At 44.7% G+C, this 24,312-nt stretch overlaps 1 non-coding gene across 1 annotated transcript; it reads right to left on the bottom strand.

Moving 5' to 3' along the window:
- Positions 1-1,065: 1,065 nt before the first annotated feature.
- Positions 1,066-1,169, bottom strand: LOC123575338 (U6 spliceosomal RNA). The gene has a single exon (XR_006700637.1). It is a non-coding gene; the product is annotated as a U6 spliceosomal RNA (small nuclear RNA).
- Between the last annotated feature and the right edge of the window lie 23,143 nt (positions 1,170-24,312).

Genomic DNA, 24,312 nt, shown 5'->3' with positions numbered 1-24,312 from the left:
GGTGGCAAGCAAGAGAAAAGAGAAATTATACGTAACTCCTCCCAGGCCACCAAGCACTGTTCACTCTTCACCTCTTAACTCAGGATGGAATACTGAGATTCCGGAAATAATGACTACCAGTCTATCATTATGTTCCAGCCAGATGCTAAGTGCCTTCTATATATCACCTTATTTAATTTTTACAACGACTCCCAAAGAGAGGACTGTATCTCCATTTTACAGATGAGGAAATGGAGGCATAGAAATATTCAGCACTCTGTGGATGTCTATGGTCTCATAACTAGAATTATAATGGAGGCAGGATTCATATGCTTGGGGGCAGAGCCAAGGATGCCACCTCTCAGGCTATGTGATGCTGACTGCTGTGGAGTTGTTTGTATTTCCTTCCTTCCTTCCTTCCTTCCTTCCTTCCTTCCTTCCTTCCTTCCTTCCTTCCTTCCTTCTTTCTTTCTCTTTCTCTCTCTCTCTCTCTTTCCCTTCTTTCCTCTCTTCTCTTCTCTTCTCTTCTCTTCTCTTCTCTTCTCTTTTCTTTCATGGAGTTTCACCCTTGTTGCCCAGGCTGGAGTACAATGGTGCCAGGAGGTTGCTCACTGCAACCTCCTCCTCCTGGGTTCAAGTGAATCTCCTGCCTTCCTGCTTCAACCTCCCAAGTAGTTGGGATTACAGGCATGCAACACCACACTGGGCTAATTTTGTATTTTTTAGTAGAGATGGAGTTTCATCATGTTGGTCAGGCTGGTCTCAAACTCCCGACCTGAAGTAATCCACCCACCTCGGCCTCCCAAAGTGCTGGAATTACAGGTGTGAGCCACTGTGCCCGGCCTGTTTTTATTATTTTTCTTTTGTCTTTTTTTTTTTTTTTTCCTTTTTGTGGAGAACGGGGTCTCGCTATATTACCCAGGCAGGTCTCGAACTCCTGGGCTCAAGCTATCCTCCCGCCTCTGCCTCCCTGAGAGCTGGGATTACAGGCGTGAGCCACCGCGCCCGGCCAAGGGGAGTTGCGCTTATTTTTTTTTTGTCTTTTTTTTTTTATTATTATTTTTCTTAATGCACGGCACGAAATTTAAAAATATGGACTTCACGAATTTGCATGTCATCCTTGAGCAGGGGCCATGTGACTCTTCTTTGTATCATTTCAGTTTTAGTATATGTGCTGCTAAAGCAAGCACTGCTGTTGAGTTTTGATGGTTCGACATCCTTGTACAACCTGGGCTTCAGGGGACAATTGAAGTGGCTGTGGTCTTAACCTGGGTTACACATGGGAATTGCCCAGGGAATTTAAAAAAAAATCACATCTGGGTCCTCCCCAGAGTTCCTGATGTCATTGCATTGGGTTGAGGATTGGACTCTGGGAGTTTTGAAAGCTCTTCTGATGATTCCAACAGCAGCCAGAATGAAGATACTCTGCCACAGACCTGAATGAGGCTTCAGAGGCATGCAGGCCCCTGGGCGTGTGCAGGTGGGTGGCCGCCCTGTTGATGGAGACTTGGCCTTTATTTTTAGGCCCTTTCTGATGTAATCTCCTTTTCACAAACAAACAAAGAAACAAACAAACACAACAATAAACCTCATCCAGTCCCCCAAGCTTTCCACCAATGTGGAAGCTGGCATTTCTACAAGCCTGAAAGGAGAGGGAAACTTTGCGCCTTTCAGAAGAAAGTCTGACTTTGAGGAACGCGTTTGACCAGCGTCTCATTCAAGTCTGCCTTCTTGGATATTAACAGCCCCTTTTTCCCCAAAGATAGAAATAATACATTCTAAATACATCAACTTGTTTTCTACAAAAGCTTCTTATGTATTAGAAGGTAAAAAGTACCTTGATTTGGTAATAAATAAGTAGCATGATTTTATTTTTTAAATAAACACCCCCAGAGTTTATAAAAACAAGAGAGTATTTTGCTCCTCAAATACATCTATTTGAGAATCTATGAGAGGGACCTGTTTTAAGGATGTGATCATTCAACACTCAATGGGATTTTTCTTCCAGAATTGCCTTAGAACTGCGTTAATAATAGACATCCCAAGGTGATTTTAATCATTGCTCTGCTGTTTGATCAAACTGGATTTACTTCATTCTTTGATGACTTTATTTCCCCAATGTGGCTCTGGATAAAGTCTGATAATTTCTGATATTCAAATTATCCTAAGAGAATTAATGCAGGAACTTAAAACCAAATACCACACGTTCTCACTTGTAAGTGGGAGCTAAATGTTGAGTACAGATGGATATAAAGATGGGAGTAACAGACATGAGGAACTACTAGAGCGGGAAGGCCGGGAGGGGGCAAGGGTTGAAAAACTGCCTATTGGATCCTATACCTGGGTGATGGGATCATTTGTACACCAAACCTCAGCAACACACAACTTACCCAAGTAACAAACATGCACATGTACCCCCTGAGACTAATATAAAAGTTGAACAAAAAAATTGGAAATGTTTCTAAAAAGAACATTTCTCTAGATTTTTCTAGAGAGAGATCCTGAGGACTCGTCGTTCAGTGAGTTGTCCTAAATCCTTTTTTGGAATGGTGTTGGTGGGTGGGGAAGGACAGGTAAGTAGAATGACAGCTGGTTACATTGATGGTGCTGGTCTTTGGAGTTAATCTGGAGGTAAAGTTCCAGCCCCATTAAATAATCAAGTAACCTGGCATCATTACCGAACCTCCTGTGCTTCAGTTTCATCAGCTGTGATATGGGGACAAGAACATCTCGTGATTGTTTCATGGTTATTTCCAGAACGTCTGTGAAGCACATGGCACACAGTAGATACTTTAAATGGTAAACTATTATGATTTAATGAAGACATTGCCTGATGAACTTTTTCCTGAATACCTGTTAAATACAGAACAGATACAAACCAAGTAAAATCTTGGCCTCTGACGTTTGAAACTCACATTCATTAATGCAAAGAGCCAACGAATGTTTATTGAGCTCCTACTGTATTCTGGGCCCTTCTAGGTCCACGTGCTAGGAGGGTTAAGAGCAGAGGAATCCCATTGCAGATACCCATACATTTGCATCTGGAGTTGACAAAGTCACCCAGGTGGGGTGGCTACAGCAGGCATAGACCAGTAGAGGGGATAAGGCCCTTCAGGTGAGCCCACTGAGGAACAGACCTTCTGGGGGTCACTAAAAGACCTCCTCAGCCAGGCCACCACCCTACCACTCACTTCAGTCCCTCAAGTTAGGGAGAAGGAGGCTGGAAGCTGCCACCTGTTGCTAGCAGGTAAGCCTGACAAGTGGATATGGGCCTTTTCTTTTCCTTTTTTTTTTTTTGAGACAGAGTCTCTCTCTGTTGCCCAGGCTAGAGTGCAGTGGTGTGTCTTGGCTCACTGCAACCTCCACCCCCCAGCCGGGTTCAAGCGATCCTCCTGCCTCAGCCTCCAGAGGAGCTGGGACTACAGGCATGCACCACTGTGCCCAGCTTTTTAAAATATTTTTAGTAGAGATGGGGTTTCACCATTTTGGCCAGCCTGGTCTCGAACTTCTGACCTAAAGTGATCCTCCTGCCTTGGCCTCCCAAAGTACTAGGATTACAGGTGTGAGCCACTGTGCCTGGCCAATGTAGGCCTTTTCTAAATTGAGATTTGGAGTGCAGTAAGTTGTTTGCCTTCATCGGAGGGTGGCAAGTGCAGTCGAAGGGAGCCCTGGTTCTGTGCCAGCCTCTTTTTAATTTAATTTAATTTTATTTACTTATTTATTTTGGAGAGAAGTTTTGCTCTTTTTGCCCAGGCTGGAGTGCAACGGCATGATCTCAGCTCACTGCAACCTCTGCCTCCTGAGTTCAAGTGATTCTCCTGCCTCAGCCTCCCAAGTAGCTGGGATTACAGGTGTCTGCCACCACGCCTGGCTAGTTTTTGTATTTTTAGTAGAGACAGGGTTTCACCATGTTGGCCAGGCTGGTCTCAAACTGCAGACCTCAGGTGATCTGCCCGCCTCGGGCTCCCAAAATGCTGGGATTATAGGCGCAGGCCACCGTGCCCAGTCCGCCATCCTCTTTTTTAAACCATTATTAAGTTCTCTCTTTTCTGGCAGGTGTCTGCTGGGGTTCTGATAGGTATTTCCTCTGAGCCATATGATGAATTGTGTCCAAGGGTGATAGATCAAGGAGGAAAACAAACCCCCAAACCAACAAAAGGAAAGAAACGTCTTATATTTGATCAGATTTATAGGTGTCTCAGTTGTGTCTCATGGGTATGTTTTCCTTGGTTTTCACAGGGATCCCATGAGCTTGGCAGGAGTGTGTGATCTCACTTCATAGGTGCAGGCACAGCACTAATGGAAGCTGAGCACCGATGACAGAACTGGAGACAAGCTACTGGGACCCCAGGTCCCTGGGAGGTGGCCCCGGCCTCTGAGGTGAGTCTATATTTCTCTCTGTATCAGAAGCTCCTCCTTGGAAATGTGGCCGTTGCGATGCTGTTTGCCTTTTTGGTTCCAATTCTCTGGTTACTCTTCATAACTGCCCTATGCTGCGATGTCTGGCTGTCTCAGCTCTGCTTTCAGGAAAGAAGAGAAGGGCTTGTTCGCCCAATTTGGGCCAGAGTTTTAAGGGAAAGGAGGATGACTCTGGGATATAATATTGGGGCCACAAGAAGCTGAGTAGGATGAAGATAAGACCCAGGAGAACAGCAAGGGGACTCGGGTATTAGGAGAGCACCCTTCTGCACATCTTAGCTGGGCCTGTGTGTGTGACAGAAGTGACAAGTTGCTTTCTTTCCTCTGTTCTTAAAACGACTAATTTGGGCAAAGAAGAAAAAAAATCCAAGTCTCTAAAAGTTGAAAGAGTGCTTGCCCAGTCTTCTTCCTGGAGGAGCAAATGGGAGAAGTGAGGTGTTGCCACCCATCTGCTGGGTTGAATGAGAACCTTGGCAGCCTGCCATGCCTTAAATGTCCCTTGGGCCTTAGTGACTGAGCCTTATCAGGGTAAGCGTAGAAGAGAGGGGCTCAGGACGGTCACTATATTTGTAGCTTGTAACAGTCCTAACTGGAGGGTTGACTTAAGTTGAAACTATATAATCTTATTCATAAAATGGGGATACTTAAGCTGCATAATTTCTGAGATCCTTTTAGTTTGACTTAGTTTAGTTAAATTGTTTGATTTTAAGAGGAGAATGAGAAATTCAAATTTTACCCAGGTATTTCTGATCCATTTGGTCTTATATCCATAAGATAGACATACGGACTTTGAAGAACTTCAAAAAAAAAAAAAAAAAAATACAGGTTTCTACATTATCTACTTGGTAGGGATAATCTAATATAGTCCCATAATGCACAACCTCAATTATTATATAAACACTCACTGAGAATATATATGACTACCAGTGTCTAGACGGGGTCCTGCTCTTTTCCTGTTTGCAATAAAGCTGGGGGAAATTCATATACATCAGAAAAAGAACACATGGAAAATTGATTAAAGGCCAAAGCAGAAGTAAAAAATGTTACGGGACCTCTAGAGGAATGAACGGAAGCATTTGGCTTGCAAGAATGAGGAAGCTGACTCAGAAGACGGGCCTTAGAGAATGGCAATTATTTCTGTTCTATTAGAGAGAATGGAGGAGGTGATTCCAGGCAGAGGGGGCAAGCGAGCAAAAACAGGGAGGCCTGGAAACACGTGACGTGTTCAGGTCCCAGTGAGGCATAAGCAGAAGGAAGGGGGTGAGTGACGAAAATATTGGCAAGGAGTTAAACTTGAATCAGATTATGGAGACCTTGAAGGTCAGATAAATACAGACACATAGGCGATAGGGGAATTATTTGTTTAGATCTGTATTTAATTATAAATGATTATTACCAAGTGGCATTATTATCAAGAGGAATTGATTTGGGTGAGACTGGAGGCAGAGGCCAGTCCGAGAGATCTGTTGTTTCGGGAGATTTATACTGTGGGCCCAAGCTGGGGGAGGCTCGAGCATGTGCAGGGAGCTTCGGAGTCTGCTACACCTTCCCATACAGCCGCTGCTGTCATAGCTGGTACACCAAGTCATGCTGGTAGAAATGTAGTATAAGTAATTCCATTTACAACGAGGAAAATGAGACTGAAAGTGGTTAAATGACTTTTCCAAGGTCACCCAAGAACTTGATCCATCATCAAGTGTATTGTCCACCAAGCAATGGAAAGCAGGGGAAGTGACGTCTGCACCTCCGCCAGCATCATCCAATCCTTCTCTGTGTCTGACCTGACTGGCAACGATAGTCTCCCAGAGGGGTCTTCTCATGTACACTCTGCCCGTCTTCCATCTCCACTCCAGCCCCTGCCCATCAGAGCCTCACCCATGAGACAGGACACACTTTTCAAAACGTTTAGACCCATTACCCTCTTGCTTAATCTCTTCAGCGGTTTGCCATTGCTCCTAGATAAAAGCAAACTTCACTGTCCCTCCAAGACCCTGCATGGCTGGGCCCTGTCTAGCTCTTCAGCCTTATCCCTCTTTTGACTTTCATCCCACCAGTTACTTTGAGTGTTCCTTCTTCCTTCCACCACTGGGCCTTTGCAGAGCCCCTCTGTCCAGAATGCTCCTTCCTTCCTTTGGCCAGGGGACCCCTTACTCACCTTCCAGATCTCAAGCCAAGCATCAACTTCTCAAAGAGGCTTTCAGCTGGCTGGCCCCGCCAATGAGATCAAACACTTATGACAGGTTCTCATAGAAGCCTTTGCTTCTCTTCCCTGGCAGTTGACATGTTGTAATTTTGCAGTGGGATGTGTGTGTATGTTTGTGTGTGTGTGTGTATTTGTGTGTGTATGTGTGTGTGGCGTGTGTGGGTATGTGTAGGTGTGTGGGTGTGGGTGTGGGTATGTGTGGGTGTGTGTGGGTGTGGGTGTATGTGTGGGTATGTGTGTGTGGGTGTGTGTATGTGTCTTTATGTGTGTGTAGGTGTGTCTGTGGGTGTGTGGGTGTCTGTATGTGTGGGTGTGTGTGTGGGTGTGTGTGTCTGTGTGGGTGTGTGTGGGTGTATGTCTGTGTGTGTGTCTGTGTGTATGTATGTGTGTGTGTGTGTGGGGTGTGGGTGTGTGGGTGTATGTGTATGTGGGTGTATGTGGGTGGGTGTGTGTCTGTGTGTGGGTGTGTGTGTGTCTGTGTGTGTGGGTGTGTGTGTATGTGTATGTGGGTGTGTGTGTCTGTGTGTGGGTGTGTGTCTATGTGTATGTGGGTGTGTGTGTGGGTGTGTGTGTGGGTGTGTGTCTGTGTCTATGTGTATGCGGGTGGATGTGTGGGTATGTGTCTGTGTCTATGTGTATGTGGGTGGGTGTGTGTGTGTCTGTGGGTGTCTATGTATCTGTATGTGGGTGGGTGTGTGTCTGTGTGTGGGTGTGTATGTGTATGTGGGTGTGTGTCTGTGTGTGGGTGTGTGTGTGGGTGTGTGTCTATGTGTATGTGGGTGGGTGTGTGTGGGGGTGTGTGTGTGTATGTGGAGGTGTGTGTGGGGGTGTGTGTCTGTGTGTATGTGTATGTGGGGTGTGTGTGTGGGTGGGTGTGTGTGTCTGTGTGTGGGTGTGTGTTTCTGTGTGTGTGTGTGTCTGTGTCTGTGTGTGGGTGTGTATGTGGGTGGATGTGTGTGTGTCTGTGTCTGTGTGTGGGTATGTGTATGTGGGTGGGTGTGTGTGTGTCTGTGTGTGGGTGTGTGTGGGTGTGTGTCTGTGTATATGTGTATGTGGGGGGTGTGTCTGTGTGTGGGTGTGTGTGTGTGGGGGGGTATATGTGTGTGTGTGTGTGTGGGTGTCTGTGTGGGTGTGTGTCTGTGTGTGTGTGTGTCTGTGTGTGGGTATGTGTCTGTGTGTGTCTGTGTGTGGGTGTCTGTATGTGTATGTGGGTGGGTGTGTGTGGGTGTGTGTCTGTGTATGTGGGTGTGTGTGTCTGTGTGTGGGTGTGTGTGTCTGTGGGTGTATGTGTATGTGGGTGTGTGTCTGTGTGGGTGTGTGTGTGTCTGTGTGTGGGTGTGTGTCTGTGTGTATGTGTATGTGGGTGGGTGTGTGTGTCTGTGTGTGGGTGTGTGAGTGTGTGGGGACAGTGTGTGTCTGTATGTGTATGTGGGTGGGTGTGTGTTTGTGTATGGGTATGTGGGTGGGTGTGTGTGTCTGTGTGGGTGTATGTAGGGGTGTGTGTGGGTGCGTGTATGTATATGTGGGGGCGTGTGTGTGTATGTGGGTGTGTGTGTATATGTGGGTGTGTGTGTCTGTGTGTGGGTGTGTGTGGTGTGTGTCTGTGTGTAGGGGGTGTATATGTATGTGTGTCTGTGTGTGTAGGTGTGTGTATATGTGGGTGTGTGTGTCTGTGTGTGTGTGTGGTGTGTGTGTGTGTGTAGGGGGGTGTATATGTGTGTGTGTCTGTGTAGGTGTGTGTGTATATGTGGGTGCGTGTATGTGTATGTGGGGGTGTGTGTGTGTGGGTGTATGTGGGGGTGTGTGTATATGTGGGTGTGTGTGTCTGTGGGGGTGTGTGTGTGTGGTGTGTGTCTGTGTGTAGGGGGGTGTATGTGCGTGTGTCTGTGTGTGTAGGTGTGTGTATATGTGGGTGTGTGGGTGTGTGTGTCTGTATGTGGGTGTGTGTATGTGTGTGTGGGATGTGTGTGTGGTGTGTGTCTGTGTGTGTAGGTGTGTGTGTGTCTGTGTGTGTAGGGGTGTGTGTGTGTGTGTGTGTGTGTGTGTGTGTGTGTGTGTGTGTGGTGAATGCTTATTTTCCCCACGAGGACTATAAAGCTCTCAAGTTTCCAGATCTTGAATACTGACTGGCACAGAGTGGGCACATACCGTTTGTTAAATAAATGAACCAATAATGGAAGAGACTTTATTTGTTTTTATTATCTACTATAACCCCCCAGTGACTCGTTTGGTGCTTGGTTACAGTAGCGACCAGCTTAAGGAATGAAGAGGTGATAAAGGGAAGGGAGGGAGCTAGAGAAGAAAAGGAAAAGAGAAAAGATGAGGAAGGGAGGCAAAGGGAGGGGAGGAGAGGAGAAGAGAAAGATTTTCAAGGCTGAAGGGGCTGTGGAAAAGGGAAAGTTATTTTTGCCAAGAGGTAGGGTTAGGGTGACCAAATCATTCTGGTTTGCCTGGGACTTCCTGTTTCTAAAAGTCCTGCATCCCTGGAAACCCCTCAAGCTTGCCTTGCATGTGAGAGCAGACAGAGCAGAACTGGGTGCAGAGCATGGAGCCACTGCAGGCCCCACCTGAAGTCTGAACCTCATGGAATCGGCCCACAGATGCGGATCAGCCTGGGCATTTCACCTTGCTTTGACCTCTAGGTCCTGGTGAACCAGTGTCCCCAAGAACCAGGGAAAGAGATGATGGATACAACAAGAAATGGGTCCCTTGCTACTTGCTTGGGAAATCTGGAAATGGGTTATTTAATCGAGGGAAAGGGTAGGACTGCATAGGAAGTTGTGTCTGGGGGAATGATATGATCTCCTCATTAATATGTCCTCCAGAACTGCAGTTTAAAAGGGTACATGGAGCTGTGTGAGATCTTGGATAGCTACTGTACCCAATTGCCTATCATATAAAGTTATTGTGATGATCAAATGAGACGATGCAGGTACCAGTCAGAGTCTGGGACTTTCTGATGGCCTGGGTAAGTGGTAGATGTGTTGTTACTATTACTACATGGTGGCAATCGAGAGGCACCCTTACCTAGAGGTTCAGAATATGGACTACGGAGTCAGCATATGAGGATTAAACCCTGGCTCTGCCCCTCTCAAGCTGCACGACCTTAGGGAGTTACTCTTTTTTTTTTTTGAGACAGAGTCTGTGGTGCCCAGGCTGGAGTGCAGTAATCTCTGCTCACTGCAACCTCTGCTTCCCAGGTTCAAGCGATTCTCCTGCCTCAGCCTCCCAAGTAGCTGGGATTACAGGTGCACACCACCATGCCCAGCTAATTTTTGTATTTTTAGAAGAGATGGGGTTTCACCATGTTGGCCAGGCAGGTCTTGAACTCCTGACCTCAGGTGATCTGCCCACCTTGGCCTCCCAAAGTGCTGAGATTACAGGTGTGAGCCACCGCACCCGGCCAGGGAGTTACTCTGTAGCTTGCTTTCCTCACCGGTGAAATGGAGATAATACTAGGGACGCACCTCAGAAAGTCCTTGTGAGGATTAAATGAGTGAGTGGATGCAAAGCCTTTGGACCAGTGCATTGCAAGTGCTCCCATGTACCCATTATTATGCCTAGTGGTAAACCCTCAGGCTCTGCAGACAGATTGCCTGGGTTCCAGTTCCGGGTCTATGTGATCTTAAGTTAATTTGCCTTTTTGTGTTTAAATTTCCCAGCCATAAAATGGGTATTAGAATAGTACGGACTTCATCGGGTAGTTCCTAAGATTGAATGATATGACGGATGTAACACCATAAGTATTAGGCATTATTGTTACTGTTTTCCACTGATAGATCATCTCCCATGCAGATGACCAGAGCCAGCCTTGGGTACAATCCTGACCCTGGGATAGTGGGCTTCCCAACCCACGGTGCCCTTTTCTACCACTTGTGGGGCCCCTTTGCATCTCAGCAAATGCTTTCTGATGGACGTGTCCACCTTGGCAGGAACTAAGTCCCCGTAGTGTGGTGTGTGCTTCCTGTAGGCAGGGGCACTCTGCCCCTTTGAGGACAGAGAATGCAGAGCAGGAAGGGAAAGCAGTGCAGCGTCCCTGAACCCGGCGCTGGTGCAGGCTGATCTGACAGATTCTCTCTGTACAAACCCAGCTCAGAAAATACTTGTGAAGGGAGTCAATCAAGTTCATTGTCGGTGGGGCTGGAGGGGACTTCTCATCTGCTTTTTAAGGATTGCCTGCCATGCTACCAGTTTTCTTTTCCCTCTTCCCGCTCGCATCTGACTTTTGGTGTCTTCTTACTGCTCTTTGGGTGCCCTTTGGCCTCTGCTGGATGCTCTTGCTGGCTTGAACTTGTCTAGCAGTGTTTTGAGATGGAGGTGAAAACCAGATTTCCCAGGGTTCCCAGGGAGAATTTCTGACCTCTCAGGCTCAACCTTTCTACAGCCACAGCTTATGTGAGGCAGAATTTTCAAGGCAGCTCAGATTCCAGATAGACCTTTTGTCTGCATGAGTGCTTGACACATGCCTTGATTTGGGGTTCAGAAAATAAGATTCTGTAATTACAGATGGTCTGATTGCTTATCTTATAGATAGGTACTGATGCGTTTCCCAGGAAACTCTTGCCTTTAATAGGTACCTCTGAGGTACCTGGAAGCAGATACCTCATGCAAAAGAGGGTAGGATTTTCTTTTCTTTCTTCTCTCTCTCTCTCTTTTTTTTTTTTTTTTTTTTCTGAGACAGAGTCTTGCTCTGTCGCCAGCCTGGAGTGCAATGGTGCGATCTCAGCTCACTGCAACCTCCGCTTCCTGGGTTCAAGTGATTCTCCTGCCTCAGCCTCCCAAGTAGCTGGGATTACAGGCACCCACCACCAACTCAGCTAATTTTTATATTCTTAGTAGAGATGGGGTTTCACCATGTTGGTCAGGCTAGTCTTGAACTCCTGACCTTAGGTGATCCACCTGCCTCAGCCTCCCAAAGTGCTGGGATTACAGGTGTGAGTCACCGCGCCAGGCCAGGATTTTCAAACATAGTGTAGCCTATTGGCTGAAGTAGATTCTGGATTTTGGTGACCTTCAAACTCACAACACTGGTTGAAACATTCTTCAAAAACAGTTGGGCTACCTTTCTTTATGTGGACCAGGCCATTGTAGCCTCAACCAGCTCCACCCTTATGCTGCTGTTTATACCTCTCTTAGGCTCTTTTAATTTTATCCCTCCTGTTCTAGCTACTGATGTATTTATCTTTTGATCTTCCCCACTGCATATAAGGTGTTTGAGGGCTTGATGAGATTGTAGCTTCTTTTTACATATGATCATCCACCTGTCTATCAATTTTTATGGCATCACATCATCTTAGACTGTGAGGAACCATAAAGATAATCCATTCCAATGATGCCATTAGACATCATAACCATAGCTGAATGATATGTGTGTATGTATGTATGTATGTATGAATGGGTTAGTGTGGAGATGGATGAATGAGTGGCTAGATAGATTGATGGATTGGAAGATGAATGAATGGGTAGGTGAATAGGATGGATGGATGGGTGAGTAGATGGATTGATTGATAAATTGATGGTTTGGAAGATGAATAGACAATTGTGTGGGTGGGTGAGTGGGTGGGCAAGCGAATAAATGGATTGTTGAATTTGAAGATGAGTAGATGGTGGATGAAGGGAGAGATGGATGAATAAGTGAGTGGGTAGCTGGACAGAATGATGGAAGGATGGATTATGGATAGATAGGTAGCTGAATGGTTAGGTGGCGTGATCTCCCCGACGAAGGGAGAGAAAGAGTGTTCACAGAGAGGCTTTTGGGCTGTCTGCCCCTATTGTATCACCCACACCACTGCCCCAACAACTTGTTAATGAAGGGAAGTCCTAGAGGGGATTGAGTGATAAGAGCATGATCTCTGAAATTAGACTGCCTGAGTTAAGTGCTGACTCTGTTTAACCTCTCTCAGGCTCAGTTTTCTCATGTGTGAGGGGTGAGGCTTTTTCACTGGACAATGTGTATGCTAGCTCTGGGCAGATTTTTGCTTTTTCAGATACAATACAGTGAACTTATTCCAGGGGTAGATGTTCTGGTTTTGGTCTGGCCCTTCTGAATGTTTATGACATTGAGCCCTGTCCCAGCTACAAGGCCCAACACCCAAGTTGATTCATTTATTTCTGTATTAGGAAGCATTGATTCATTTATTTCTGTATCAGGAAGCAAAGGGCCACAGAATATACACATTTTGCCAACACAATGTCATTTTTCATACAAGGAAGTCTTTAGGGATGTTTGAGCCATTGAGTTAAATAAGAAAGTGAATTAGAGATGGGGCTGAATGAGTGGGAAAATCATTTCCACTGTTGTTCTCAAATATAAGGCAAAAACACTGTTGACTTTGCCATAGCACTGCCATCCCCAGGCTCGGTCTCCTTTTCTTTGAGTGGATTACTTGGTGTTAAGTGATTGTGGGAACCGAGACTCTCTGCTTCCTCTTACCTACAATGTGCCTTTGAGCCTGACCTTGAAGCAGCTTATTTCTCTTGGTGCTGATCGTTATCTGCATTAGTGTAAATGCTGCATGATATGTACAAGTCAGGTCTTGTACTAAATGCTTTGTATGCATTTAGCCATTTGACGTACTATATATTTTATGTAGATATTTGTTACCTTTCTGCACTCACCAAAAGGATGAAGATTTTTAAGTCTGTTTTGTTCACTGCTGTAATCCCAGAAGCTAGAACAGTGCTGACTGTTCTAGCTGGATACCTCCATAGGTATCCAGTAAATATTTAGTAGGTAATTACGTGAGTTTTCTATTTCTCAGGAGGAAACTGTGAGCTGAATATTATCCTTCCTACCTCACAGACGGGGAAACTAAGACTCAGATCTTAGATAATTTTGAGGATATTTTCGTTTGTGGAGCCACCATCTGAGGCTCATAGGTAGAGAAATATGCTGAAATGAATCATTTCACAAGGAAAATATGAAGAAAAGAAAATTGATTTAGTTCAGTTTTGCTTTTGGGAGGCAGTTATATGAGGTCTCTATCATGGACTTGCTTCTCTGAATGGTATGCGTAGTCCTCATTTCCCATTTGCATTTGTGTTAGGGAGAAATTATCCTTATGGGCCCTGAGGCATGGGTGGGAGGGAGCAGACCGTGAGGACACACTTACCAGGAACCAGGTCTTTATGCAAATGTTTTCTCAGTTCCTCCTCACGCTAACCTGGTTATCATCCCATCTCTCAGGTGAAAACACCAAGTCTGAGGCCAAGAGTAGAGCTGGCATTTCCCCAGGCCACATGACGAAGGCGAAGCTGCCTATGTTTTCTGCTTCCCATTTTTTTCTTTTTTCTTTTTCTTTTTCTTTTTTTTTTTTTTGAGACAGTCTCACTCTATTGCCCAGGCTGGAGTGCAGTGGTGCAATCTTAGCTCACTGCAACCTGTGCCCCTGGGTTCAAGTGATTCTCGTGCCTCCGCTTCCCAAGCGTCTGGGACTACAGGCACATGCCACCATGGCTAATTTTTTTTTTTTTTTTTTTTTGAAATGGAGTCTTGCTCTGTCACCCAGGCTGGAGTGCAGTGGTGCGGTCTCCGCTTACTGCAACCTCTGCCTCCTGGATTCAAGTGATTCTTCTGTCTCAGCCTCCCAAGTGGCTGGGATTAAAGGTGCGTGGCTAATTTTTGTATTTTTAGTAGAGACATGGTTTCGCCACGTTGGCCAGGCTGTTCTCAAACTCTGGTTTCAAGTGATTCACCTGCCTCAGTCCCCCAAAGTGCTGGGATTACAGGTGTGAGCCACCTCACCTGGCCTGCTTCCCCTTTCTGCTCTGCTCCCCTTCCCTTCCCTGCCCTGCCCTCCCCTCCCTCTCCTCGTCCTCTCCCCCTCCCCATCCTCTCACCTTCCCCTCCCCTTTCCCCTCCTCTTCTCCCCTCCCCTCCCCTCCCCTCCCCTCCCCTCCCCTCCCCTCCCCTCCCCTCCCCTCCCCTTCCCTTCCCTTCCCTTCCCTTCCCTTCCCTTCCCTTCCCTTCCCTTCCCTTCACTTCCCTCCCCTCCCCTTCCCTTCCCTTCCCTTCCCTTCCCTTTTCCTCTTCCTCTTCCTCTTCCTCTTCCTCTTCTGTTCTCTTTCATTTTGAGATGGAGTCTCGCTCTTTCGCCAGCCTGGAGTGCAGTGGTGCTATCTCAACTCACTGCAACCTCTGCCTCCCGGGTTCAAGTGATTCTCCTACCTCAGCTTCCCAAGTAGCTGGGATTACAGGTCCATACCACCATGCCCGGGTACCCATTTCTTTATGAGGTTACTCACATGCTCAGCTCTTTGGTAGAAAAGCCTTTGTCACTGTTGTATCTCCAGTGCGCAGCAGAGCATCAGGTATTCAGTGGGTACTTAACAAATGTCAGCTGAGTTGATGAAATTTCCTCAAAGCAAATTCAGAGGCACATCCTATTTTAAAACACTCTCAGCTCCTTGTTCCCGCCTTTCGGTTGAGACTTCATTGTGCAATCTGACTAGGCAGGAAGTGAAATGGGGATTGTTGTGGGTTTTGTCTGCTGACAGCAAGGCACAGACGGTGACTAATTGGCCATTATTTATTTTGCTCATATGCAGCATTTTCGGTTTTCTGTCCCCCTTTGATTGATTGGGTGGCTCCTGGCTACAGGTGGGTCCATTTTATGCTTGGTTGGTGAGTCCTACAAAGGCCCATTAAATCAATTAAGTTGGCGGGTGTGAGAAAATCTGGGAGGGGGCAGGGAATCTGCCTGACTTTGCTAGTCAGACAAATCCTCCTGGGTCATGCCACGGGAGGGGCTTCCACCCCACCATCTCCTGTCCTGGGTGCTGTGGGGAGATGAGTCTGGATCCTACCTGGATTCTGCCTCCAAGGTGAGCAGCATCAAGTGGAGATGGGACCTCTACACATCACTGAGAACCAGGGACAAGGTGTGAAGTGCTGCGGGAGCAGTGCCGAGGAAACACTCTGACAGTTTAGAGAAGGGAGAGGAGGCACCTGTTGGGGCTTGGGGTGCAGTGGTGATGAGCACAGGGTGATAAGGAAGGTTTTCTGGAAGAGATGGTGTTTGACCTAGAAGGTTGGCGGGATTGGATATGCAAAGAAGGTGGGAAAAGCACTCCAGGAAGCAGGTGTTTCCTAAGCCAGGGCAGAGTTTGGAAAGTGTAGAGAGTGTATGTTAAAGAGTAAGTAGCCCCTCCTGGCTGAAGAAAAAGGCACATGGAAGGAAAAAATTTAGATGTGAAGTGAAATCTTTGGAGTAGGTTTTAGGAAGCCCACGTACTAGGCTGGGAAGAACGTAGGTGCAGTGGCAGAGAGTCCTGGCTTTGGAGTCTGACCTTCTGGGTTCGATATGTGGCTTGCTAGCTGAGGGACCCTGGGCAGCTGCGTTGCTAGGCGTCAAAGCACATAGAACTTGCCTTCTTTTTGATCCTATTGTGAAGCTGCAACAAGAATTCAAATAATCCATGGAAAGCACTTTGCACAGGTGCCTGGTAAGGATTTCATAGACGGTAACAACTGTATTGTAATTTTTGTTATTATTAGACAGTGAAATTTCCTGAAAGGTTACCTTGAAATATTTTGGAAAGGATGGTGGATGGAAAAAGAATCTAAGATTCTACTTTGGAATTATCCCAAAAGATCTGAGATCTTTTTTTCATCTCTCTTGTGAGCATCTTTTTATCTTCTTTTTTTTTTGAAACAGAATCTTGCTCTGTCACCCTGGCTGGAGTGCAGTGGCAGAATCATAGCTCACTGTAGCCTCAAACCCCCCAGGCTCAAGAGATCCTCCTACCTCAGTTTCCCAAGTAGCTGAAACTACAGGTGGTGCCACTGCACCCAGCTAATGTTGCTCACTATGTTGCCCAGGTTGGCCTTGAACTCCTGGCCTCAAGTGATCCTTGGCCTCCCAAAATGCTGGGATTACAAGCATGTGCCACTGCACCTGGCTATGTGCATCTTTTATTAATGATGAGTTGTTTATTTTGGCTGCTTCAAGGGCATAACACCATTTATCCCAAGTCATAGTCAACCATTGTGTGGGAGGTCATATTGAATTTGACTTTTAAACAACTAGAGAGTTTAGGTAGGAAGAACAGCTCAGTTCCAAGTTCACTTTAAGATTTATTGAGCATTGGATGGACCAGGCAAGATGGCTAAATAGGAAGAGCTCCAGTCTGCAGCTCCCAGCAAGACCAGCACAGAAGGCGGGTGATTTCTGCATTTCCAACTGAGGTACCAGGTTCATCTCATTGGGACTGGTTAGACAGGGTGTGCAGCCCATGGAGGGCAAGCAGAAGCAGAGTGGGGTATCGCCTCACCCAGGAAGTGCAAGGGGTTGAGGAACTCCCTCTCCTAGCCAAGGGAATCCATGAGGGACTGTGCTGTGAGGGACCGTGCTATCTGGCCCAGATACTATGCTTTTCCCATGGTCTTTGCAACCCACAGACCAGGAGATTACCTTGGACGCCTACACCACCAGGGCCCTGGGTTTCAAGCACAAAACTGGGTGGCCGTTTGGGCAGACACTGAGCTAGCTGCAGGAGTTTTTTTTTTTAATACTCCAATGGCACCTGGAACACCAGTGAGACAGAACCATGTTGTGGGAAGTCAGGGACCCTGAATGGAGGGACTAGCTGGAGCCAAGGCAGAAGAACATAAATTGTAAAGATTTCATGGATATTTATCAGTTCCCCAAATTAATACCTTTATAATTTCTTTTGCCTGTCTTTACTGCAATCTCTGAACATAAATTGTAAACATTTCAAGAACATTTATCACTTCCCTAATAATACTCTTATAATTTCTTGTGCCTGTCTTTAATCTCTTAATCCTGTTATCTCGTAAGCTGAGAATGTACATCACCTCAGGACCACTATTGTACAAACTGACTGTAAAATATGTATGTTTGAACAATATGAAATCAGTGCACCCTGAGAAAGAACAGAATAATGTGATTATTCTGCGGGATCAGGCACAATAGAGCCATATTTTTCTTCTTGCAGAAAGCCTATAGATGGACGTGTGAGTAGGAGAAATATCATTGAGTTATTTTCCCAGCAAGGAATATTAATAATTGATAACCCTGGGGAAGGAATGCATTCCTGGGGGTAGATCTATAGACGGCCACTCTGGAAGTGTCTGTCTTATGCGGTTGAGATAAGGACTGAAATACGTCTTGGTCTGCTGCAGTACCCTCAGGCTTACTAGGATTGGGAAATTCCAGCCTGGTAAATTCTAGTCAGACCGGTTGTCTGCTCTTGAACCCTGTTTCCTGTTAAGATGTTTATCAAGACAATGCATGCACAGTGGGACATAGACCCTCATCAGTAATTCTAATTTTGCCTCGCCTTGTGATCTTTATGGCCCTTTGAAGCATGTGATCCTTGTGACTTACTCCCTGTTCATACAGCCCCTGGGCCCTATTAAAATCCCTAATAAACACTTGCTGGTTTTGTGGCTCAGGGTCGTCATCACGGTCCTACCAATATGTGATGACACCTCTGGAGGCCCAGCTGTAAAATTTCTCTCTTTGTACTCTTTCTCTTTATTTCTCAGACCAGCCAACACTTAGGGAAACTAGAAAATAACTTATGTCAAAATATTGGGGACTGGTTCCCCTGATAGAACCGTTCACTGCCCTGAAAAGGGGGCTGAAGCAAGGGAGCTGACTGGTCTTGCTCAGCAGATCCCACCCCCACGGAACCCAACAAACTGAGATCCACTGGCTTGAAATTCTCACTGCCAGCACAACAGTCTGAAGTTGACCTGGGACACATGAGCTTGCTGGGGGATGGGGCATTCGCCATTACTGAGGCTTGAGTAGGTGGTTTTCCCCTCACAGTGTAAACAAAGCCACTGGGAGTTCAAACTGGGTGCAGAACCAACCCACCATAGCGTAGCAAAGCTGCTGTATCCACACTGCCTCTCTAGATTCCTCCTCTCTGGGCAGGGCATCTCTGAAAGAAAGGCAGCAGCCCCAGTCAGGGGCTTATAGATAAAATTCCTGTCTCCCTGGGACAGAGCACATGGGGGAAGGGGCAGCTCTGGGCACAGCTTCAGCAGTCTTAAATGTCCCTGCCTGTCGGCTCTGAAGAGAGCCACAGATCTCCCAGCACAGCCCTTGACCTCTGCTAAGGGACCAATTGCCTCCTCAAATGGGTCCTGACACCTGTGGCTCCGGACTGGGAGGCACATCCCAGCAGGGGTCGACAGATACCTCATAAAAAAAGAGCTCTGGCTGGTGTCTGGTGGGTGCCTCTCTGGGATGAAGCTTCCAGAGGAGGGAGCAGGCAGCAATATCTGCTGTTCTGCAGCCTCTGCTGGTGATATCCAGGCAAACAGGGCCTGGAGTAGAGCTCCAACAAACTCTAGCAGACCTGAAGAAGAGGAGCCTGACTGTTAGAAGAAAAACTAACAAACAGAAAGCATCAACAAAAAGGATGCCCATGCCAAAACCCAACCTCAAAGGCCAAAGGTAGATAAATCCACGAAGATGAGGAAAAACCAGTGCAAAAAGGCAGAAAATTCCAAAAACCAGAATGCCTCTTCTCCTCCAAAGGATCACAACTCCTCGCCAGCAAGGAAACAAAACTGGATGGAGAATGAGTTTCGTGAATTGACAGAAGTAGGCTTCAGAAGGTGGTAATAACAAACTCCTCTGAGCTAAAGGAGCATGTTCTAACCCAAGGCAAGGAAGCTAAGAACCTTGATAAAAGGTTACAGGAACTGCTAACTAGAATAACCAGCTCAGAGAAGAACATAAATGACCTCATGGAGCTGAAAAACACAGCATGAGAAGTTTGTGAAGTATACACAAGTATCAATAGCTGAATCGATCAAGCAGAAGAAAGGATATCAGAGACTGAAGACCAACTTAATGAAATAAAGTGTAAAGACAAGATTAGAGAAAAAAGAATGAAAAGGAATGAACAAAGCCTCCAAGAAATATGGGACTATGTGAAAAGGCCAAACCTATATTTGGTTGGTGTACCTTACAGCGATGAGAAGAATGGAATAAAGTTGGAAAACACACTTCAGGATATTATCCAGGAAAACTTCCCCAACCTAGAAAGACAGGCCAACCTTCAAATTCAGGAAATAAAAAGAACACCACAAAGATACTCCTCAAGAAGAGCAACCCCAAGATACATAATCATTGGATTCATTAAGGTTGAAATGAAGGAAAAAATGTTAAGGGCAGTCAGAGAGAAAGGTCTGGTTACCTACAAAGGGAAGCCTATCAGACTGACAGCAGATCTCTCGGCAGAAACTCTACAAGCCAGAAGAGAGTGGAGGTCCTTATTCAACATTCTTAAAGAAAAGAATTTTCAACCCAGAATTTCATATCCAGTCAAACTAAGCTTCATAAACAAAAGAGAAATAAAATCCTTTACAGACAAGCAAATGCTGAGGGATTTTGTCACCATCAGGCCTGTCTTACAAGAGCTCCTGAAGGAAGCACTAAATATGGAAAGGAAAAACTAGTACCAGCCACTGCAAAAACATACCAAAATGTAAAGATCATTGACACTATGAAGAAACTACATCAACTAATGGGTAAAATAACCAGCTAGCATCATAATGACAGGATCAAATTCACACATAACAATATTAACCTTAAATGTAAATGGGCTAAATGCCCCAATGAAAAGACACAGACTGGTAAATTGGATAGAGTCAAGACCCATTGGTGTGCTGTATTCAGGAGACCCATCTCACGTGCAGACACACGTAGGCTCAAAATAAAGGGATGGAGACATATTTACCAAACAAATGGAAAGAAAAAAAAATCAGGGGTTGCAATACTAGTCTCTGATAAAACAGACTTTAAACCAACAAAGATCAAAAAAGACAAAGAAAGAGATTATATAATGGTAAAGGGATCAATGCAACAAGAAGAGCTAATACACTAAATATATATGGACCCAATACAGGAGAACCCAGATTCATAAAGCAAGTTCTTAGAGACTACAAAGAGACTTAGACTCCCGTACAATAATACTGGGAGACATTAACACCCCACTGTCAATATTAGACAGATCAACGAGACAGGAAATTAACAACAATATTCAGGACTTGAATTCAGCTCTGGACCAAGCAGACCTAACAGACATCTACAAAACTCTTCACCCCATATCAACAGAATATACATTCTTCTCAGCACCACATAACACTTATGCTAAAATTGACCACATAATCGGAAGTAAAACACTCCTCAGCAAATGCAAAAGAACAGAAATCGTAACAGTCTCTCAGACCACAGTGCACTCAAATTAGGACCCAGGATTAAGAAACTCACTCAAAACCACACAACTACATGGAAACTGAACAACCTGTTCCTGAATGACTACTGGGTAAATAACGAAATTAAGGCAGAAATAAATAAGTTCTTTGAAACCAATGAGAACAAAGACACAATGTACCAGAATCTCTGGGACACAGCTAAAAAAGTGTTTAGAGGGAAATTTATAGCACTAAATGCCCACAAGAGAAAGCAGGAAAGATCTCAAATCGACACCCTAACATCACAGTTAAAAGAACTAGAGAAGCAAGAGCAAACAAATTCATAAGCTAGCAAAAGACAAGAAATAACTAAGATCAGAGGAGAACTGAAGGAGATAGAGACATGTGAAACGCTTCAAAAAATCCGTGAATCCAGGAGCTGGTTTTTTGAAAAGATTAACAAAATAGACCACTAGGCAGACTAATAAAGAAGAGAAGAGAGAAGAATCAATATAGACACAAGAAAAAATGATAAAGGGGGTATCACCACTGATCCCACAGAAATACAAACTACCATGAGAGAATACTATAAACACCTCTATGCAAATAAACTGGAAAATCTAGAAGAAATGGATAAATTACTGGTCACATACACCCTCCCAAGTCTAAGCCAGGAAGAAATCGAATCCCTGAATAGACCAATAACAAGTTCTGAAATTGAGGCAGTGATTAACAGCCTACCAACCAAAAAAAGCCCAGGACCAGATGGATTCACAGCCGAATTCTACCAGAGGTACAAAGACGAGCTGGTACCATTCCTTCTGAAATTATTCCAAACAATAGAAAAAGAGGGACTCCTCCCTAACTCATTTTATGTGGCCAGGATCATCCTGACATCAAAACTTGGCAGAGACGCAACAAAAAAAAGAGAAAATTTCAGGCCAATATCACTGATGAACATTGGTACAAAAATCCTCAGTGAAATACTGGCAAACCGAATCCAGCAGCACATTAAAAAGCTTATCCATCACTCTCAGGTTGGCTTTATCCCTGGGATGCAACACTGGTTCAACACACTCAAATAAATAAATGAATGTAATCCATCACACAAACAGAACCAATGACAAAAACCACATGATTATATCAATAGATTCAGAAAAGGCCTTCGATAAAATTCAACACCCCTTGGTGCTAAAAACACTCAATAAACTAGATATTGATGGGGAACGTATCTTAATAAGAGCTATTTATGACAAATCCACAGCCAATATCATACTTAATGGGCAAAAGCTGGAAGCATTCCTTTTGAAAACTGGCACAAGGCAAGGATGCCCTCTCTCCCACTCCTATTCAACATAGTATTGGAAGTTCTGGCCAGGGTAAACAGGCAAGAGAAAGAAATAAAATTTATTCAAATAGGAAGAGAGGAAGTCAAATTGTCTTTGTTTGCAGATGACATGATTGTATAGTTAGAAAGCCCCATCGTCTCAGCTTCAAATCTCCTTAAGCTGATAAGCAACTTCAGCAAAGTCTCAGGATACAAAACCAATGTGTAAAAATCACAAGCACTCCTATACGTCAATAGTAGACAAATAGAGAGCCAAATCATGAGTGAACTCCCATTCAGGATTGCTACAAAGAGAATAAAATACCAAGGAATACAACTTACAAGGGACATGAAGGACCTCTTCAAGGAGAACTACAAACCATTGCTCAAGGAAATAAGAGAGGACAGAAACAAATGGAAAAACATTCCACACTTGTGGATAGGAACAATCAGTGTTGTGAAAATGGCCATACTGCCCAAAGTAATTTACAAATTCCATGCTATTCCCATCAAGCTACCATTGACTTTCATCACAGAATTAGAAGAAACTACTTTAAATTTCATATTTTAAATTTCAAAAAAGAGCCTGTATAGCCAAGACAATCCTAGGCAAAAAGAACAAAGTTGGAGGCATCACACTATCTGACTTCAAACTATACTGCAAAGCTACGGTAACCAAAACAGCATGGTAGCAAAACAGATATGTAGGTGGATGGAACAGAACAGAGGCCTCAGAAATAACACCACACATCTACAACCATCTGATCTTTGACAAACCTGACAAAAACAAGCAATGGGGAAAGGATTTCCTATTTAATAAATGGTGTTGGGAAAACTAACTAGCCATATGCAGAAAACTGAAACTGGACCCCTTCCTTACACCTTATACAAAAATTAACTCAAGATGGATTAAAGATTTAAATTTAAGACCTAAAACCATAAAAACTCTAGAAGAAAACCTAGGCAATACCATTCAGGGCATAGGCATGGGCAAAGACTTCATGACTAAAACACCAAAAGCAATTGCAACAAAAGCCAAAATTGACAAATGGGATCTAATTAAACTAAAGAGCTTCTGCACAGCAAAAGAAAGTATCATCAGAGTGAACAGGCAACCTACAGAATGGGAGAAAATTTTTGCAATGTATCCATCTGACAAAGGGCTAATATCTACAATCTAAAATGAACTTAAATTTATAAGAAAAAAACAAACAACCCCATCAAAAAGTGGGTGAAGGATATGAACAGACACTTCTCAAAAGAAGACATTTATGCAGCCAACAAACATGAAAAAAAGATCATCACTAGTCATTAGAGAAATGCAAATCAAAACCACAATGAGATACCATCTCACACCAGTTAGAATGGCGATCATTAAAAGGTGAGGAAGCAACAGATGCTGGAGAGGATGTGGACAAATAGGAACATTTTTACACTGTTGGTGGGAGTGTAAATTAGTTCAACCATTGTGGAAGACAGTGTGGCAATTCCTCAGGGATCTAGAACCAGAAATACCATTTGACCCAGCAATTCCATTACTGGGTATATATCCAAAGGATTATAAATCATTCTATAAAGAAACATGCACACATATGTTTATTGCAGCACTATTTACAATAGCAAAGACTTGAAACCAACCCAAATAACCATCAATGATAGGCTGGATAAAGAAAATGTGGCACATATACACCATGGAATACTATGCAGTCATAAAAAAGAATGAGTTCATGTCCTTTGCAGGGACATTGATGAAGCTGGAAACCATCATTCTCCGCAAACTAACACAGGAACAGAAAACAAAACACCGCATGTTCTCATTCATAAGTGGGAGTTGAACAATGAGAACTTATGGGCACAGGGAGGGGAATATCACATACTGGGGCCTGTCAGGGGATGTGCGGCAAGGGGAGGGATAGCATTAGGAGAAATACCTAATGTAGATGATGGGTTGCTGGGTACAGCAAACCACCATGGCACATGTATCCATATGTAACAAACCTCTATGTTCTGCACATGTATCCCAGAACTTAAATTATGTATATAAAAAAGGATTTATTGAGCATTGCATATGTGCCAAATAGTAACTCAAGCAGTGACAGTACAAAGATCAGTGGTTCATGGTCTCTGCCCCCAAGAATCTTAACTGGGTAGAGAACACTGACATGAAAATAAACAGAAAACATGGTAGCTTTGGTAAAATAAATTTGT

This window comes from Macaca fascicularis, chromosome 8 (assembly GCF_037993035.2).
Source record: "Macaca fascicularis isolate 582-1 chromosome 8, T2T-MFA8v1.1".
NCBI classification, from domain to species: Eukaryota; Metazoa; Chordata; class Mammalia; order Primates; family Cercopithecidae; genus Macaca; species Macaca fascicularis.
The sequence above is the reverse complement of the archived record's forward strand: the minus strand, read 5'-3'. Positions and strand labels throughout refer to the sequence as shown.